We start from the raw sequence: 20,435 nt of genomic DNA, 5'->3' as shown, positions 1-20,435 counted from the left end.
TCTTATCTGGAGCACTGGGTCCATGAAAGCCATCTTTTTAGTACTCCGAGCTGCCATCTTGGGTTCAGAAACCTTTTTTGTTGGTTTGTTTAGGGAAACAGGCTTTGCGCAATCTATGCTTCCCATAAAAACAAATCTAGAGATTTGTGAAAGTGTGTATGTTCGGCGTTGGCTCCGGCCCTAGAACGGTTGGTGTGCTGAAAGTTTGGCCCAAGGTTGGCATACCAATCCGGGGTGTACTGAGATAATGAAATTTCACCAACACCACCCGTTCGCCCTGCACAGGGTGGGGTCCGGCCCTGTGCCATCAGCATAGGCATCCTTGAAAGATTTCCGATTTTGAGATTGTTGGCTCCAGCCCACAACAGTTTGGGGGGCTGCAACTTGGGCCCGAGGTTGGCATACCATCTGAGGTGTACTGGAGATAGTGAAATCGGCACCCATTCGCCCTGCACAGGGATCCGGTCCTCTGCTATCAGTATAGACGATTTGGGGAGATTGCAGATTTTGCGATATTTCAAAAATAGAAGTTATGAGACAGTAAAACATACACAAGCAGAACACTATGTGCATGTCAGTTACAGAACCGGGTAATGCCGGGTGGTGCTGCTAGTTACCCATATTCCCGGGATTGGAAATCAGCATTTCCAGGACCTGAATACACTAACCTAAACTTTACTGAAAAACACGAAGACGATGCAGTACAGCAAACTGCGATTATGTAACAACTAACATTTTTAGGAAGGAAATTGCTGCACTGTCTTTAAGTTATCATCCATCATACTGGTATTTGCCAGAGAGGATATAGTTAGCTCAATAAAATTATCATCCCAATTACTTCTGGTTTTTTAATTATTTGAAGAGAATACTTCTTGCCTAGCATTCACACAAGCCCGTTGCAATTTTAATACTTCAGCAGTAATTATCTCCTCTGCTCCCATTAGCCTCTTTGAACTTGCATTGAATACGTAAAATTGGGTGGAGGAAGCCATGAGGGCAAGAGGAATGCAGGGTGAGCTGTGCTTTCATTGAACATGGTAATATAAATAGCTACCTGTTCTACACAACTGTTAATTTAATTAGCAAACCTACAGATTTGCATAGCAAATCGCTATGCAACACTGCTTATTTTATGCCTTGGTACAGGGACATAGGTTCTCACTGCAAGTTCGGGAAAGGCTGAGGGAAGCGGAATAGAGTACAAAGCATGTCCTCTCTGGAGCTGAAAGGGTTGTCACAGGGACACCAATGCGGTCACCGGTCAGCAACACCTACATATTGCAATTACCCATACCACCCTAACCTCCAACATGCCGAGAACTTGCATCCATAGTCCAGGACACAAGGTCCACCCCACTGCATACGCAAACAGACAACCTTGATCACATTCCCTTGAAGGGAGAGCCTGCGGGCCCCAGACGGAGCCCGAGCCCCATACATCGATAGGGCCAGAACCTGCATGCAACAGACAAATACAGGGGGCCAGAGAGGAAAATAAATATATATGTGAATGATACAAACCTTTGCATGCCAAGGGGCTCCAAAACGCTACCGGTAGACAAGCACACTTTGCAAGCATACATGCTCTATGCACATTCAGGCCCAACAACATAGGTGCACAGGGGCCCCATCACGTGTCTCAGCTACTTGGGATTATTGCTGCTGCCGCCACCCGCACACATTCACACGACATACTATATGTACACGCCAACGTCCTACCAGTACTCCATTTAGTGCAGTGTTCTGCAACCAAATGTATATATGTGCCCTTTGTGCAAATATACAAGAATACACCATGCCAAGATGAGCCTTCATCCAAATCTACGCCATAGGCGCGCACCGCCTGCTCACAGCTGAGCACTACAGGAAGATTGTGGGCGCGCAAGTCTACTACTTCGATTTGAACCTTTGACTAGAAGTGCTCTGGGTGGGCACTCTACCCACTGCGCAGGGTTGGTCAAAGGTTCAAATCTCAGTGGCACTCCACATACACGCAGATCCATTAGTGCTGCGTCCTCTAGAAGAGTAACATTATGCAGTTCACTTCTTGAATATAGCGCCTCATTGTGGAGGCCTCCTTCCAATTTAATGAAGCTCGATATTATGAAAGGCGGAGCGAAGTGCAGGCTGCCGCTATATCAGAGGGGAGCCCTAAACTCGCGCAGCTATCCACCTACATTACAGGGCACCCGTCCAAAAATCAATTACCAGGTTGCAAGCTACTAGCCACGCATAAAAAGCCAGGCGCCCACTCAGTTCTTCCCATACACAGTGCACCATTGCCTACTAGTCAAGAGTCTATTCTCGCTGGCCAGTGGCAAATGCAAATGGGGGCCCGCTATTCCCCCCGCCCCATCACAGGCACGCGCATATATACCGCCATGGCTACAGGTGGTGTGAAAAGGTTTCAGGGGAAAACCATTTTCAACTGTAAATTTATTTTTCTAAACAAGACTTTAACAATGCAAACATTCTTTATATCAAGTGAGTCCCATTTTTTTTAATCATGTATACGGTAGCCACATCAGGCAGCACCGGTCTGAACACACCTGAGCAGTGGGAATGGCAAACAGGGCCTGGCACAGACTACCTGCTATTCTGCAGGCTTCTTTGCTCTGGGTGTTGTGACCCCGAAATCTCGCAGAGGGCGCCAGTGTCCATGGTTAGGGGCCTCTACAGCAAAGCATGTGAACAGGAGCCCCCTCGCCGGGCATACATTACTCCCCCGCAGGATAGACTATACCCAGAGAAACGTGCAACGGTGCCCAGGCATATACTGGCACCTAGCCAAGCCAAGGATCAGTGCATGTTATATAGCATGCCAACCAAGTATGCAGCATCCCGACTTGCTGCCTTGAGGGGCTTCTGGGAGGATTGGCATAGAAAGGAGGGAAGAAGGGGGCAACGCTGCTTAATGACGTGCCCCCTCGAGGGTGTCCTGGGAGGATCAGAATAGAAAAGCAGAGGGAAAAGGGGGAAACGCTGCTTAATGACGTGCCACCTCGAGGGTGTCCTGGGAGGATCGGCATAGAAAAGGAGGTGGGAAAAGGGGGCAACGCTGCTTAATGACGTGCCACCTCTAGGGTGTCCTGGGAGGATCGGAACAGAAAAGCAGAGAGAAAAGGGGGCAGCACTGCTCAATGACGACACCTCTAGGGGTGGCTGGGAGGACTGGCATAGAAAAGGAGGGAGAAAGGGGGGCACGCTGCTTAATGACGTGCCACCTCTAGGGTGTCCTGGGAGGATCGGAACAGAAAAGCAGAGGGAAAAGGGGGCAGCACTGCTCAATGACGTGACACCTCTAGGGGTGACTGGGAGGATCAGAATAGAAAAGGAGGGGGGGAAGGGGGGCACGCTGCTCAATGGCGTGCCATCTCTAGGGTGTCCTGGGAGGATCAGAATAGAAAAGCAGAGGGAAAAGGGGGCAACGCTGCTCAATGGCGTGCCACCTCTATGGTGTCCTGGGAGGATCAGAATAGAAAAGGAGGGGGGAAAAGGGGGCAACGCTGCTAAATGACGTGCCACCTCTATGGTGTCCTGGGAGGATCGGAATAGAAAAGGAGGGGGAAAAGGGGGCAACGCTGCTAAATGACGTGCCACCTCTATGGTGTCCTGGGAGGATCGGAATAGAAAAGGAGGAGGAAAAGGGGGCAACGCTGCTAAATGACGTGCCACCTCTATGGTGTCCTGGGAGGATCGGAATAGAAAAGCAGAGGTGAAAGGGGGCAGCACTGCTTAAGAACGTGCCACCTCTAGGGGTGGCTGGGAGGATCGGCATAGAAAAGGAGGGGGGACTAAGGGGCCAACACTGTTTAGTGACATGCCACCTCTATGGTGTCCTGGGAGGATCAGAATAGAAAAGCAGAGGGAAAGGGGGCAACGCTGCTCAATGACGTGCCACCTCTAGGGTGTCCTAGAGGATTAAAAGGGAAGCAACGTTGCTACTTCTCCAATCAAGGGATGTACTCACTGATGGGGACCCATGGACTGTATGAAACGCACAACAGGGCTCACCGCTACAGACCCCAAACACCTAAATCAAGACTAGCTCTGCCCTTTCTACCTCCCCTAACATGCACCCCTGCCTGTAACAGCCCCCCAATCTCTCCCCATATCCTTCTAAATGCCCACTTTAGACTCCTAGCCATAGTGCAAAAGGTCACAGCTGAGAACTTCGACACCACCTTGAACAAATTGCTAGATACACACTCAATCCTCAGCAATGACCCAACTACCATCGCTGAGTACTACCACAAACGCCTCTCCACAGCGATTGACACCATAGAACCCGTCACCTCCAAACTAAGACGCCTCAATAAAAAAATCCAACTTCTGGTTCAACGAGGAACTAATCGCCCTTAGAAGGAAAAAACGCTCTCTCGAGCATGTCCATAATAAACATCCCTCCCCGGACGCAGGCAAGGCTTTCAAAGACGCAAATACCCTCTACAAATCAGCTATCATCACCCACAAAGCAAACGCCTACAATGCTCGCATTAGCAATGCAGCATCAGACTCCAAAGAGCTCTTCTCTATCCTTAGAGAACTTGAAAATCCACTTCCAACCGACACACCCACAAACACAAGTAAAGAATGGTGTACCACCATACAAGACGCTCTTGCCTCCAAAATCACTATGCTGCAAAATAAAATCAACTCCAAAAAACTACTCCTAGCAACCAAAAACTCCCCCTCCCCTAATCCCTGCACCCTTTCCAGTGACAACTCCAACCCCCCCTTTCAATTCACACCAGTCACCCACGACCTCGTACTCGACAATCTCCAAACTAAAAGCATCCACTGCAAAGGAGACACTGTCCCGGCCAAATTAGTCAGTCAAAGCCTGTGCACCCACCCTGACCCCCCTCATCACTAAATTTGTCAATGCCTCATTCAACTCAATACAGTTCCGACCTGCATTAAAGAAGCCTGGGTTACCCCGCTTCTAAAAAAACCCAAATCTAGACCCCACCATTCCAACTAATTATCGCCCCATAACCACGGTCCCATTTTTACTCACAATCATCGACACACTAGCCTACAACCAAATTCAAACCCATTTAGAATCCAATCAGCTCCTCGGCACCAGACAATCAGGTTTCAGGCCTAACCACAGCACTGAAACAGCTCTCTTGGACCTCAAAATCCAGATGGATGCCATCAGAGATTCAGGGAAACTTTGCATTCTTCTGCTGTTGGACCTCTCAGCCGCGTTCGACCTGGTGGACCACGACAAACTCTGCAACTCACTTGCCCGCGAGTTTAACTTCTCCAGGGCAGCCACTGCTTGGGTGAAATCCTTCTTAACCGACCGCACCTCCAGAGTGTCCATAGGCAAAGAAGCAGCCAACCGCATCCCAGTCCCCATAGGAGTACCCCAAGGCTCTTGCCTTTCTCCCACGCTGTTCAATGCATATACCAAGCTCCTGTTCTCAGCACTTGACGAAATGGGTGTCATATACACAAATTTTGCGGATGACACCCAGATCCTTATACCACTTACAGGCAACTATGACCAGGACACACTAACAATCAATAAAATGTACGTCATCATACAAAACTGGATGGCATTAAACAGCCTATGTCTTAACGATGAGAAGACAGAAGTCCTCATCGTAGGATCTTCAGCCAAAATAGCAACCCTTCAGCCAGAATATTCAATCATCAATATCGACGGTACCAATATTCCAGTGTCAAAGCAAGTAAAAACACTGGGCGTGTACATCGATGCCAGCCTGACCATGACTAAACAGATCAATGTACTTTCCTCCTCCACGGCCTACACCTCTAAATTAATTGCGCTCAGCCGACAATTTCTGACCCCAGCAAATTGCCTCACCCTAGCCAGAGAACTGGTCCTATCGAAATTGGATTACTGCTGTAATGTACTACTACTGGGCACCTCCAACACCAACCTAGCCAAAATGCAACTTTTGCAAGTCCTGAGGGCAGCTCTAGGCATTAAAAAAAAAAAAAAAACCAGACCAAATATCCAAGATTAGGAAAAATGCCCACTGGCTCCCCATAAAAGCCCGAATTATCTTCAAAACATTATGCATCACCCACAAATGCCTTACCAAAAAATGACCTACCTACCTCAATAACACTCTGCATCCCAAATCCGACATGAGGCTACTTAGATCCAATGACAAACTCCTCCTGGACCCCCCCTCCCCCTCCCGATTCAAAAACACAAGAGCAGGGGGCAGCAGCTTCACCACTTTAGCCCCTAAACACTGGAAAACCCTACCCATCCACATCAAAAAAGCATCTTCCTTCACGATCTTTAAGAAACAGTTAAAAACCTGGTTATTCAACCAATATTAACACCCAAAGATAGGACCCCGTCCATCTTATACTGCTGTGAATATTTAGGCTATTGTATAATGTTGTGAATATTCTGTAATTTATATCATGTAAAGGAACGAATGTAATGTTTGAATTTTAATAATTGCTAAGCTGTCTTATAACCACGCCGTGACACCTGAGGGTCTGGGCGTGTAACAAATAAATAAAAGTAGGACAGCACTCTTGCTCCACAGCTATAGGTGAGACATGGTGATAACCGGAGGAGCCATTGTGTCTGCATTGATCTATTACTCTTTGCCTGGCCATGACTGCTTCCTGCCAGGGATCTACTCGATTTCCAATCCATTTCAGACGAAGTGCCCGGACCTGCCTTGAGGCAGAATAATGAAGAGCTAAGGTCGGCTGCACTTAATCACAACGCAGTTCGCTGCTTAATTATCTCCAACATGGGAAACCAACAAGACCAAATTGGCAAATTGACCAAATCAAATGCAGCCGATAAGTCGAGCAGTAGGAGGAGGGCCAATCACCAAATACTATGTAACCATCTCAAAACCGCCACTCACTTCTCGGACAAAGCCACCACTTGGATAAGTCTTTTCACCATCGGCCTCCACTGAACCGTCACCAGTACTGTACGGAGTCCCCAATGATCATGGGTATCACCAACACTCTACAATGTGTTCACGAAGCCCCTCTTCGATATACTTGACCATTTGGGTGTCATCTACACAAATGATGCTGATGACACCCAAATACTCACCCCCCCCCCCCCCCATCACTGGAGACCACAAAGCAGATTCCAAAGCATTGAATGACATCCATCTGGTCATTCAGGCCTGGATGGCTCAACACAGGCTCTAGCTTAACAATGATAACAGAGCTACTCCTCCTGGGCTCTCAACCTAGACTCAAGCTAGATCCTGACTTCGACTCAATCATCATCGATGGCAATACCATCAAGGTGTCCAATGACACCAAAACCCTGGTATATACCTAGACTCCACTCCATCTCTAATGAGACAAACGCTATAACTTCCTCAATGGCCTACACTTGCAACTTATCACCGCCTGCCGACCTTTCCTTACCACCACCAACTGCACTACCCTAGCTAGAACCCTAGTCCTGTCGAAACTTGACTGCAACGCGCTCTACCCAGGGACCAGCCAAGGAAACATAAAATTACAAGTAATACAAAATAACGCCATTAGGGCAGCAGTGAATATACCCAGAACTCCTCACATTTCAGATACCAGACCAGTCTACATTGGCCGTCACCCAAAGAATCGCTCACAAATCACCGTCACTTACGCACAAGTGCCTTGCTAACCAGGCATCAAATTATCTGTCCAACCTATTCACACGCAGCACTTTGGTTCGTCCCCAGCGAGCGGTCCAAGCACATTGCCTCGTGATATTGAGGTTCAAACTTCAGAAGGCTGGGGGCAGTAGCTTCCAGGTGCTGGCTGCTAGGCTCTGGAAATCTCAACCCAGCTCACCCAGAAATAAAACCTCAGTCCATTCCTTTAGAAGCAAATGGAAAACTTGGCTTGTAGCGCAGGACCATTAGCCTTCGCATCAGCTACCACGTAGCGCAGGACCATTAGCCTTCGCATCAGCTACCAGGTAGCGCAGGACCATTAGCCTTCGCATCAGCTACCAGGTAGCGCAGGACCATTAGCCTTCGCATCAGCTACCACGTAGCGCAGGACCATTAGCCTTCGCATCAGCTACCAGGTAGCGCAGGACCATTAGCCTTCGCATCAGCTACCACGCAGCGCAGGACCATTAGCCTTCGCATCAGCTACCACGTAGCGCAGGACCATTAGCCTTCGCATCAGCTACCACGTAGCGCAGGACCATTAGCCTTCGCATCAGCTACCACGTAGCGCAGGACCATTAGCCTTCGCATCAGCTACCACGTAGCGCAGGACCATTAGCCTTCGCATCAGCTACCACGTAGCGCAGGACCATTAGCCTTCGCATCAGCTACCACGTAGCGCAGGACCATTAGCCTTCGCATCAGCTACAACGTAGCGCAGGACCTCAGTACTGACAAGAGTTCTTCATCCAGTCAAAATCTATCCCTAGCAAGGCCACCGGGTTTACAGCCCTCGACCTCAGGCTGTTGACTTGGGTCCGGAGATCCACCAGGGACACCGTGTACTCTCTACACCCCTGCTTCAGGAATCTCACTATCCTAGTGATGGAGCCTGCAGAATAGTGAACGCGAGCATTATAATGTACAGGTAGTTAAGGTTCAGGCTAAAGAGCAATCGACATTAAACCGTGGCATTGCCAACATTTGGAGATTTTACATTCGATAGGTAATGGTCCTAACCCAAGTACCTTGAAGGCCGTTTTATTTGTACACAATTCCCTTTGCTTTGGGAAGCGTGTACATGTCTGGGTGTGCAGTTTCCACGTGGTTAATGTTAATGTTGCTGCAGTGCGATTTTCTGAGTGGTACTGGTAACGGGTTTTCCGAATAGGTCTGAAAGTCAGTTTCCAAATTAATATTCAGTTTTGGTGTGTAGTGTGCCTCATGGGTGTCTCCAATGTGCGGTGCGCATGCGCGACCAGTACTCTCAGATGGGTGTGCGCATGTTCAGAGGGAAGGTTTTATTCAAGGCACGTGTTCAGGTTTCTTCCGAGCTACTGTACTGCCCGAAACAGGCATTTAAAAAGGCAACCTCCAGTTCAGCCAATCAGATTGAAAATGCGTGGAGGGTGCACCAGTGCCGCTTATGGCCCGAACACCAAAGCAGACAACTCTCACATAAATAAGAACATTAAAACATTTCAAATTTGGCAAGCACGCTACTGTGCCTTAAGATTTTGATGTTTTTATTACCTCTGTTGGTTTTTAAGTAAGCTTTCACTGTATTGCGCCGAAATAAAGCAATTTTGACTGACTGCCACATTTAGTGAAGTTCCATGGGCGAAGTTACAAGAAATATATAATTCCATCATATGAAAAGCTAAGCAACAACTATGCCACAACTACCTATACCCATTTTGCTAAAAGCAAAGCTATGGTCGCGATGCAAAACAAAACTACACAAATTCATAGACAGTAGGTGAAGCCGCCATCAACTCGTCCACCTACGCACGCTCATTCCGACTACCCGGTCAAATCAGGTCTTTAAAGACATTTTTAGAGCGTTTTTTTTGTGCTGGCCTTTACATCTAATTCAAAGTGTCTCCAACCACCCCCCCCCCCCACCCTAGTTCAAGGGTTGTACGCAAAGAAAATGTGTGTAGGCGGTGGCAAAGTTAGGATTGGATAACCACCCAGAACTGGTGATTTTGTGAGGTTTCGATGTTTTGCACTGCAACCACAAGGGCTTAAAGTTCCCCAGGAGCTGCCACAGGGTAACGAGGAGCTAGTACATAGTGTTCCTGCAAATGTACCTACAAACGTATCATTTTGGGCATTATGTATGCCCCCATTGCGAACCCAGAACATAAATGTCCCTTCAAGCGCTTTATGGCAGTGCTTAGGCAGTTTTAAAGTGAACGCCAGCAGGACAGAGCTGTCGACATCCTTGAACGGCCTGCAGCAACGTCGTGGCCCCGGCCAGCTTGTCAGGAACATGGCCGTCAGCCACCGAAGGGCCTCGTTGCCACAAGCCCTTCCAGCGAACCCAAAGGAGCCACTGGGCCTTCGTTGCTGGTCCGCCAGTAGCCCTGTAAAGATGGGAGGCAGTCCTCCCGACACGCCAGAGGCCGGCGGCGGCTCACAGACTTGCTTGGGCTAGCAGTGGCCCGCGGATGCTGGGAAAATATGCGTTTGGTAGCTCGAGGCGTTATACCCGATCTTGCAAACGCAATGTCCAAACCACAGAAAGGGTTTGCACCCTGTGACCAACCAGATGGGTTGCCTTTCAACTTTCACCAGGTCTATGGCCGCAGATACATTTCTAGAAAATAAGCACAGTAAGGACCCAGGTTGCCCCAAATGGATGATGGCCGGACTGGCAACCCCTGTGACGGACTGTCACAAAACACAGAAAGTTCACCCGAGTTTCTTGAACATTTCTCAAACCACGCTTCAGTGACCAGTGTCTCTCAGGGAAGTGCAACTTCCATCCTAACCACTAGAGAAGTGACAACATATAATGTCCTAGTAACTTTGGACTCACTGATCAGAACACCAAATATTGCTAACTCCTGTTGGGGCGGCTCTAGCTTCTTTTTGGACAGGTTTCGGGGAATGCACTAAAAGCCCTTTGCCATTACCTATGTCATAGACAAGTGCAACACCTGCTGACTGTAAAGTTAATCACATTTCAAAGTGCACCTTTTACATTAAAAGGTGCAGATCAGTTCAGATGTTTCAAAAAAGAAGCAAATCAAACTACATCTACAAAGAGCAGCTTGCTAACTCACAAAACCACTAACCAAAAAGGTAAACGACTGTAACACATTCGAAATCCAAACTCTTGCAAGCAGGTCCCCTACTTTGATGCCAATCACGCCCCCTAGCTGAAGGGTATTCCTATCATTCCTGGGCCACTGGGTAAGTAACTCAAAAAGTAACCCGTTCAGCCTGTCACCACCGGCCACCCCCAGAAAATGCGTCAGACTGGCGGCAGGCCATGCACTACACGACCACCCAACGCCTAGATCAAGTCGCACATGTTGTCTTAAAGCAGGCGCCTGCCTAACCCCAAGTCAGCTCTCACGCGCACCACAGCAGTGGACGCCTTGAGAACTTAACCTCCAATGCCATCATCAGAAAAGCCGCCAGACTCCGCCTACTGTGCATAGCTCCGTAGGCTACCACTTTCTGGCATGATGCCAAGAAAAGGGCACTAATCACAAAGCAGCTGTGGGCCCACAGGTCCATCAACGCCTTAGATGGTGACTAGTTGTCACCTGCCACCGCTCCTTGGCCTGATTGCATTCATAGACAGTTTGCAAGGGGCCCATCATTAGACAGCAAAGCTTGTGCATTCCAGGTGCACAGCGAGTTAACAAATTCTTTAAAGGCAGCCATCTTGCCTCAGTTAATCCCAAATTGTTTTGCCAAGTGACCCGTTATAGGGGGACTTGAGCCGGCACAACTTCAGAACCGATACAGTACTGCGAGCAGACAGTGTTGGATTAAGACTATTCCGCCTCCTTAAGGAATTAAGAGTATCCAACCCCCCCTCGCCCCACCCCCTCTCTATCAAAGACACCCCCTGGTGTCACAGTATGAAAGCACGCCAATATCAGAAGCAAACAGGAAGCCCCGCCAGGCCTAGCACTCTCCGCTCTCCCATGGCCCCACAGATAGCCCCCCACTCCCCCCACTGTACCCACTTCCAACCTATCAGCACTACTACCCTTGCAACAGTCATGGACGGCCTTAAGCCACCCCGCTGCAAGGCAGAGAGGTCTGCCAGGCCTCGCTGGTCAAGCAATGCACCTCTCATTGCCACGATTATCAACACCGCCTTCACCGCCTGAACGGACCCAGCATGATTCCAAGTGATCCGGCCGCGGCTGATTTTGCCGCAGCCGGAACTACCAAAAGTTCGCACCTTTCTCATGCAAACACACTTACATACAACGGGGGCTGCAGGGGTGTCCCCCGCTTATAGTGAGCGGCAGGTTGCGGGAGACACCCCCGCAGTCTTTTGTTTTTACTTATCTGCAATGCTACCACCAAAGGTTCGAACTTTTGGTGTTCGAACCTTTGGTGGTAGCATTTTTCGGTAGGACCTTTTTTTTTCTTTTTCGGTCCGATCGTATAAAGCCCCCAGCATCATGCATTGCCCTGCTGCTAAAAGAACCTACTCTCGACCCGGTAATCCTCACCAACTATAGCCCGATCACCACAGTCCCCTTCCTTTTTAAAATAATGCAGAGTCGCCTACCTGCAGATCATGCTTTTCTAGAACTCCAACACGTTCTGGGTACCCGACAACCAGGCTTTCGCCCAAAACATGGGACTGAAACAGCCCTCTTAGATCTAAAGAATCAACTTGACGCTGCCAGTGACCAGGGTCACCTCCCACTCCTCAATCACTCTGCGGCATTTGACCTGGTTGACCATGGGATCTTATGCCAAGCACCCGCCACCTCAGCCTACTTTTCCCCAGCCGCTTCTAACTGGATCTCCTCCTTCCTCGCTGACAGAACTTCCAGAGTCTTCGCCGGGGAGGCCGCTGCCACTGACCCCTTGTGGTGTAACAAAAGGTTCCTGCGTGTCACCTATGCTTTACAACATGTACACTAAACCCCTTTTTGACCATCTGGGCTCCCTCGGCATCTCCTATACCAACTATGCCGACAACACCCAAATCCACATCTCCTCACTGGCGACTACCCCACTGACTCCCTCCGCATAAACGACATCTATGAAACCATCCAGACCTGGATCAGCCTCAATGACAAAAAAAGAGCTCATCATTGCCCCCCCCCCCCCCCCCAGCAACTCCCAGAGTCTTACAAAGCCTTCATCATCAACTGCCATAAAATCCCAGTAGCATCCCCCCCGTCAAGTCCTTAGGGGGGGATACCTGGACGCCTCTCCCTCCCTTTATGACCGGACAGGTCAACCACATTGCCTCTGCCTCAGGATACACTACCAAATTTATTAACGCTAGCGCCCCAATAGGATCGAAATTAGAGTACTGCAATTCGCTATTCTGTGGCACGTCAGAAAAAAACTTGCATAAACTTCAGACAATTCAAAATAATGCCTTCCGGGCGACATTGGTCAGCCCAATCACATTTCGGAAGCTAGAAAGGCTGCTTGCTCACTGGCTTCCAGTCAAGGACAGAATTAACTTCTAGACACTGTCCATCACCTAACGATGCATCGCCAACGATGCACCCCAATATTTGGCAGACTTTTTTTTTTTTTTTAAACCCTTCAACTAGGCCGGTGAGATCTGCCTACAAACACTGCCTCATCACCCCAAGATGCATTAGGAAAAGAGCTGGAGGTGCAAGCTTCCTTGTCTGGGGCGCTTGCCTCCTGGAATGAGCTCCCCCCTCATCTGTGAGACGTAACTTCATACAACATCTTCAGGAAACACCTCAAAACGTGCCCTTTTCACTAGCTTCTCCCCCACCCCTCCTTGGTACCATACTCCTCCCTGTTCTTCCTCTGTAAGCAGCGAACACCTAGATGCGCTTATTATAAATGTACGAAATAAACAAACCTTTGAGCCGGTATCCGATCTTATTCTACAGACCATATCCTCCATGGGGCATTCCCCAGAGTTTCAAGTATGGTTGAAAGTGAAAGATGATGCATTTGTGGAGAAATCTACCATGGCAAATGCATGGTTAGAGAGTATATCAGCACCCCCAAGAGAAACCACACCGGGCCCGCCCCTTCATCTAGCTCAATGAACTGCACTCGCCATTGGCTCCGGTGAGAAAGACTCACAGATGAGGCCCACACAATCAGCATCACGGCAGTAGGGTGGTCATCTAGTGCTGCCAGCAGAGAAAGTAAGAAGCAGTATCAACGGGATCGGAAAAGCCCCAAGAAGGGCAGAAACCACCGCTCGAGGTGCACCGCAAAGAGGTGCTCGAATTTCAGTATTTTCAAGTCGCCCTTTGAAACTCATTATTATGATGTCCTGTCAACAATTCTGATATCTCAAACAAGCAAACTGCATGCCCATAGCGGATTCTTCCCAAAAAGTGCAGTCAACTGCGGGCTATGCCGAGACCAGAATTGCAACAGGTAGGCTCTGTGCGAAGATTTCAAATTTGCAAATCGCCATTGGCAAGTGGTAATGGACTCTGGCGAGTAAGAAACGTTGTCTGCACGTGCAGAACTGCACGGACCAAAGACTATGCCTGGAAAGTAGCGATTAGACTTGGGTCAACCCAAGGTCTGAATGCACCAGCAGAAAAGGGTCTCTTTAGATTGCCGAGCAGTGAGAAGCAGTAAAGAATCAAACCAGATGTCCAAAGGGCCGTTCTAAATATTTCACTGGGCCAGAAATGGTTCATGCAAGCGTGGAGGAGTCCTACCATCCACCCCCGTATGTACAGCTGATGGTAGGCCCCGAATACTGCCTGGTGGCACCAGGCTAGGACCACAGCTATAGGAATACGCAGCATATTACTTCACCAATTAAAAGCAGTATAACACGCGCATCAAGGTTTGTACGTTTTATGCACTCCATACATGAACCCAACCTTGGTAAATTGGGAAGTTACCTCGTCTTCAATAAACGGGTCTGTCGGCACATAGCCAGAGGTCAGCCATTGAGAGGCAGTGATCACAAAAGAGTCTACTGAAGACAATAGATCAACTGGCCAGTCATAGACCAGCACATGCTTCTTGCAGGCCGATGAGCCAGGTGAAGGGATGAGGCGGTGGTAGCACAGGCCATCAGCCCAAAAAGCCTGTCTTAGCGGCCTCCACCCGTCTCCTGTTCAGCGTTGCGCCCTGGAGGTGGGTAGCATGGTTTAAACACCTGGGCCTACTACGACTCATTTGCCAACGCTAGACCTGGCGCTTCGGCCACTTTCTCCCAACTGAGATGTGCAGCAACTCATGATAAAATTAAAGTTTCTTGCAGGTGGAATCGGTATCTGCACCCAAAGACTGCCAACAGGCCTTATATAAACCACGACTAGCACAACCTTTACCTTAAAGTGCAGTATGGGAGAACATTTCCTAGCTACCACCTGGACCCCAATCCAGACACCATTCCCTCAAATTAGAAACCCAATGGCTCGACCACAACATATCAGGACTATTGAGACTTGAGCCAAAACGAGGGACGAATGGCAAAGGGGCTACAGACAAGAGGGGCCTGTGACAAATGGTGTAAAGAAAACATACCCTATAGCGGGACTGGTTAAGTGGCCAACTAGCATTTGTAACCTGGAGAGTAATCCAGAGTTCCTCAGGGGGAATAATCACCTGCTCCTTGGGGTACTTCCCCATCACTATTTACAGTCCAGTCTCCAGTCCCTACTTCCAGGCCTGGGTGCGGCTCCTGAGGAGCATTGTATCTCAGAGACATAGCACTGGACCAAGGCATAAAGTAGCTTTCAAAAATTGATTAGCAAAGTTTGCTCATTAAAAAAGGTTTGATTAGCCAACAAACATTTGATCAGTAATTTTATACTAATATTGTTAATGTCACCAGAAGTTATTTGCACCCAAGACATTGCGCAACAATACAGCGTTTTTGTGGACTGCAGAAGTGAGACGAGTGTCTGTAAAAGGTAATGGTTAGCTGCCTGAATGGACACAAAATAAACAGATATGATGAAAGGTCACCACCGACTGACTACATTTAACGAGGAAATCACGTGAAGAATAGTTGAGCTGGAGTGGCTATCTCCCAGAGGGACATTGAGGATTGCTGCCAATCTTCCACTTCCAGTGGACCCACATCTTTAGGTTTTACGAAGGAATGAGCATGGAAGTTAAGGATAACCTGATAAGAGCGACAGGATAACCCTCTTAGGGCTCAGTTCGTTGTTGATGTTGGCCTCTATCTGGGACTGTGCCAGGAGATCATACCCAGCCCGGAATTTCATGACCCTAGCGTGTTTGAACTGTGTATACAAGAAACAATCATATGTTAATAGTGAAAACCATTGTTGGAGCAGTTTAATGGACATTAAGCGTTTCCCAAAAACACATTTTTCAGCAAACACATGTATTTGAGTGTCTATCTCCTAGCGAAGCTCAGCTTACGAATTTCAGAAAGATCTTTATTGCCACATAGGGGGGCACTCAAAGTTATCACCCCTCGCCATCCCAGAACCCGGCAGCCGCTCGGGACTTCTGCACTTTTAAGAGTGGAGGAGATTATTACTGTTGCACTATCTCTCCATTAGCCCCTTTGAACTTGCAGTGAACAGGGAAAAGAGGGTGGAGAGACCCCTGAGGGCAACAGAGAAATGCAGGGCGAGCTGTGCATTTATTAGCAAGCTGTGCTACACAAGTTTCAATTAAATTAGCAAACCCACAGAATTGCATAGCAAATTGCTATGCAACACTGATTTTATGCCTTGCTGGACCACTAGCTTGAGGAAGTTGTAGCTTGACAAAGACCCCAACCTCATTGGCAATCCATGACTAAAATAGAGCCTGCCAGGGTTGCCCTTGTAACATTACCACAGTCTCTCCTTTGGGCTGCATTTACCTTGCATTCCACCCGCTTCCTGGGAAGATAAGCAACATGGTTCTGACAAATAGCAATACAGTCCTCAGAGAATTGTGAGTCTCCTATGTTTCTTGACAGGCTGTGTAGGAGAAGGAGGGACTGGCTATGGACTACATTGCAACGGAGATCACGCTTAGAATGCCTATGCCCAAATGAAGGCAAGAGAAATTGCGCTTGAAATACATAAGCTGCAATTTCCGAGTCCAGGATGGGGCGGATCAAACTCAGAGCTTGAGGTGAGCCGTTATTCTCTGCGTGGGTTAATATCCAACCCAAATACCCCCACCAGAGTTCATAGATGCATGCTGCTGAGGTGCACAAAGATCCCCAGCCCTAGAGCTATAGTTGAACAAGACAGGACTCTAGTGCCCGATACAGGGTGGTTCCACCCAATCTAGTGCACCAGTAGATGCCACTTAAACTGCAGGGCATATTAAATGAGACTCCCCACTCCAGTGCCAAGATGCAGGGCTCTACTCCACGCCAACGTACTGGCTAGGCACATTTAGGCAGGGATGGAGCCTACTCAGTTTAAGGTACATATTACTGCACTCAAACAGCACATATACAAAGAGACCTTCCGAAAAAGATCTATAAAAGGTATTTCCTAGACCAGGATGGATGGAGACATGGAGACACACCTCCCATGCTGTCCCATTGATAAAGGTACCTACTTCCCTCTACACCAGTGGCACAGGATCTCCGATCCAATGGCACCACCCCATCCCTAGGGGATAGATTAGCAATGGGACCGCCCCTCACCCGTTCATTGGGGCATGGGCAATGGGAGCACCCCCACCCAGCTCAATGTTGGCATAGACACTGGGACAATGCAGCCTCAGGGCAAAGGCACGCTCAGCCACCCCTAAGGTCAGAGGTGGTAATCCACCACTCTTACCCCACCAGGACATTGGTATAACGACCACTCATCCTTTCCAGGTAACATGCACTGGGCATGAACGTGTACCCACAGAGCAAGGCAAGGGACTGCTCGAAGGCAGACCGTCAGCCTATTCCATCCTCTTAAATCTGGAATTTGAGAAGCTCCTTCATGAAGCATTCAATCAAAACCAATTCTAAATCTCCCCACGACACCCAACCCCTTCCACTGGAATGGAGGGTTTACGCTCGACTTCCCCTATAGTGCTCGACAGTAGAAAACCATCACTGCCTTTTGGATACAGAACCCCACAGAATTCTTTGGTGAAATGTTCCTCGTCCAAATTGAGCAGATTTCTAATGATGCAGAGACTGATCAGCTGCCCATTCTGGCAGCAAGCGGATCCGGAATTGGCATCACTAGAGAGCCACGATTCTGTCCTATGTGCAAAATACTATGTAATCCAGAGACAAACGGACACGTACTCACTGAATGCATAATGATGGCACATGAAGATATATTTTGGCTGGGAAAATATGTGTCCGCAATGTGGACTATATAAAAACTAAATCGTTTTGGAAGTGGTGCCCGTCAGGGATCCACGCGCTACTAATGAGCAGATTGTGGGATACTGTGGACAAGAAAGTGAATATTAAATAACTGTACCCCTCAGGTGTAGATTAGGACTGATGCAGAACAGAATCGGGATATATCCGATTTGATATGATTTATAGGAAAGTTTTATAAGTGTATGCATGGGAAGCGTATAGATATGTTTTGCGTTTTAACAGGTCAAATTCTAAAGGTGTGAAATATTTAAGGATGTATGTGAATGTAATGTGTGAAAGGTTCATTTGGACTATAGCACTAAAATAAATCAAATTAAAAAAACAACAAGTTAATGCACTGATCCCCCCCCCCTCACCCTAGGGAGGAAAGTCCAAAACATTCATCCCTAGTGATTATACACAGGACCCACATATCCATCATTTGTTCATGTACACCCCCAAATCCCAACCACCTTCCTTTCACTGCCCCAAGTCCTCGTGGTGGGCCTCCATCCTCCCCCGGTACTAGACAACAGGTCGGTCCCCAAGGCACAGAACACGAGCTGCCAACACCTAAGGCATATACACAGAAACCTCCAACCATAACAGAATGTCTTACCATGCTAGAGGGCTTAACTACACCCCCCATAGCACACATCTAGGGTCTTCCCACTTGCATACAAACAGGGGGTAGCCCACAACCCCAGGTACACATAGCGATCATTCACTTATATGGCTCGTGTTACTTATTTGCAGCCCCACCACCCCTTAACCCAAGACTGGTCTTACCTGTCAGGTTCACAGATACTGGAAGTACCAAGGGGCCTTCGGCCGTGTTGTGTAGTCCTTGGATGCACGTTTCTCGATGAAGGGGGCCCTCCTGGGCTCTCTTCCAGGGTTATTTAGGTGCACAGTGCGGACCCCATGGGCCCTTTTCTAGGCTTGGGCACCTTTGGGTGCCCCAAGGCACTTTTTGTTCTGCGTTGTCTTAACTATGAATCCCTGGAAGTCCTGCAGTCAGGTGTGTGGCCCTCTAGGGGTGGGCACGGGCGGGTTGTAGGTCAGTGGCATTTGACAAGTATAAATACAGAGAAGATCTACTATTGAATTACTGATCCTGAAAGGAGTTCTGGCCCTCAGGTGCCCTTTCCTGACCATGCACCCCTCAGTCGGCCCCTGCGCTTTACTATGTGGCCCTTGGGTGCCCTACTGCCCACTCTGTGTCTCGGGGACACCTGCACCCCTGGCACCCTACTAATAGCTATTTGGCCCCCAGGGGCCCTGTAGATAACTCTCTTCCCTTCACGCTCCCTAGTTACTGTTCACTCTCAGGTCCCCAAAGGTTTGGTTTCTGATCCTCGATGGTGTGCTTTTTATTTGCTGCCCCTGATGGGGGCTGATCTTTGATGTCGGACACTCAAAGGCCCAGCTCGTCACTCTCAGAGGACCGGTTCCGGGTACATGGTCCGCGGGGCCCTTGGTCCTCCCTCTGGGCCTCGTGGGGCCCTCGGGAGCTCTGCTCTCTTCTTGGATGGGATGGGGGGTTCTCAAGTAGCAGGTGTTTCCTCAGGAGCTCTGGGCGTCTCTCCGGGGACCCTGCTCTCGCCTCAGTGGCCTGTGTTTGACATGGGGCCCTACTCCGGAGTATGTGGCCCTCAGGGGCCTTGCTCGCTACTCAGGGGCTCTGGAGCCTCCTGTGGCTTCTCTCCTCTCAGGACTCCGTGTCCCATTCGACCTGGCTTGGCTCCAGAGTCCGGTCTCCCGCTTGATCTCAGCGGCACCAGCTCCGGCTCCAGCCGCCGCGGCCATTCATTGTCAGCCAGGCCGCCGAGCCGAGCACCGAGCGCCGCCAGCCCAGACAGAGCAGCGCAGACTCGGCCCCAGAGGGGCGGCGGGCAGGAAAAGCAGCCGAGCGAGGAGCTAGGGAGCAGACAGTCAAGGAAAGCGACGGAGGACTAAACACGCGCAATCCCCAGTGTGAAGTGGTCGTATTATGGCTTTTTAAATTGGGCGAGCGTAAAGCCCGGAGGCTAGTGAGTCTGCGTCATAATGTTGGCCATCTGTGAAGAGTACAAATACAACGCTTGACCCCAAACGTCCGTGCCGTCATTTTAGAACTGGCTACGGAAGGCCACCGACTGACTGCACGCTCATGATTGTGGCATCCATTTTATATTGCACTTTGTAGGCTTGTTAATAGCGTCTGCCATGTTGAAATGGCACACACTTCCATTCATTCCTGGAAGCCGGAAGCGTCCACATTTAAAAGAATTTCAAACTTTACAATGCGTTCATTTTTCATTACAGTGTAACAAAATTAACAACGGTTAATAAAATATAGATTTACCTGTTATTTTTCCTTTTTGGCCAGCGCTTCTGTTATGTTGGCAGCCCTCGGCCTGCGCGCGCGGGGGCTGGCAGAATGCTGGTAGGCCGCACGGCCTGTTGCGCAGCTCCAGCGGGAGCCGAAGAATCATACACCCACAAAGGTTGCTGGTCGGCCCCAGAACTGCCTCCCGAACGCGGGGGCGGGGCTTTTATTTAGGACGCCC

The 20,435-nt window shown here is 49.1% G+C and overlaps 1 protein-coding gene across 4 annotated transcripts in view; it reads right to left on the bottom strand.

Moving 5' to 3' along the window:
• NACC1 (nucleus accumbens associated 1) overlaps window positions 1–19,859 on the bottom strand; it is a 114,014-nt gene extending 94,155 nt beyond the window's left edge. For 3 of the 4 annotated variants that reach the window (XR_011259963.1, XR_011259964.1, XM_069604304.1), the window contains exon 1: window positions 18,673–19,855. The gene's annotated coding sequence lies outside the window, so the exon portion shown is untranslated. Of the gene's footprint in view, window positions 1–18,672 lie in introns of all 4 variants that reach the window. The other variant, XM_069604305.1, reaches the window with a different exon arrangement.
• Window positions 19,860–20,435: the final 576 nt, after the last annotated feature.

This window comes from Ambystoma mexicanum, chromosome 3q (genome assembly GCF_040938575.1).
Source record: "Ambystoma mexicanum isolate Mex_15411 chromosome 3q, UKY_AmexF1_1, whole genome shotgun sequence".
NCBI classification, from domain to species: domain Eukaryota; kingdom Metazoa; phylum Chordata; class Amphibia; order Caudata; family Ambystomatidae; genus Ambystoma; species Ambystoma mexicanum.
This window is presented reverse-complemented; position numbering and strand designations above follow the sequence as displayed.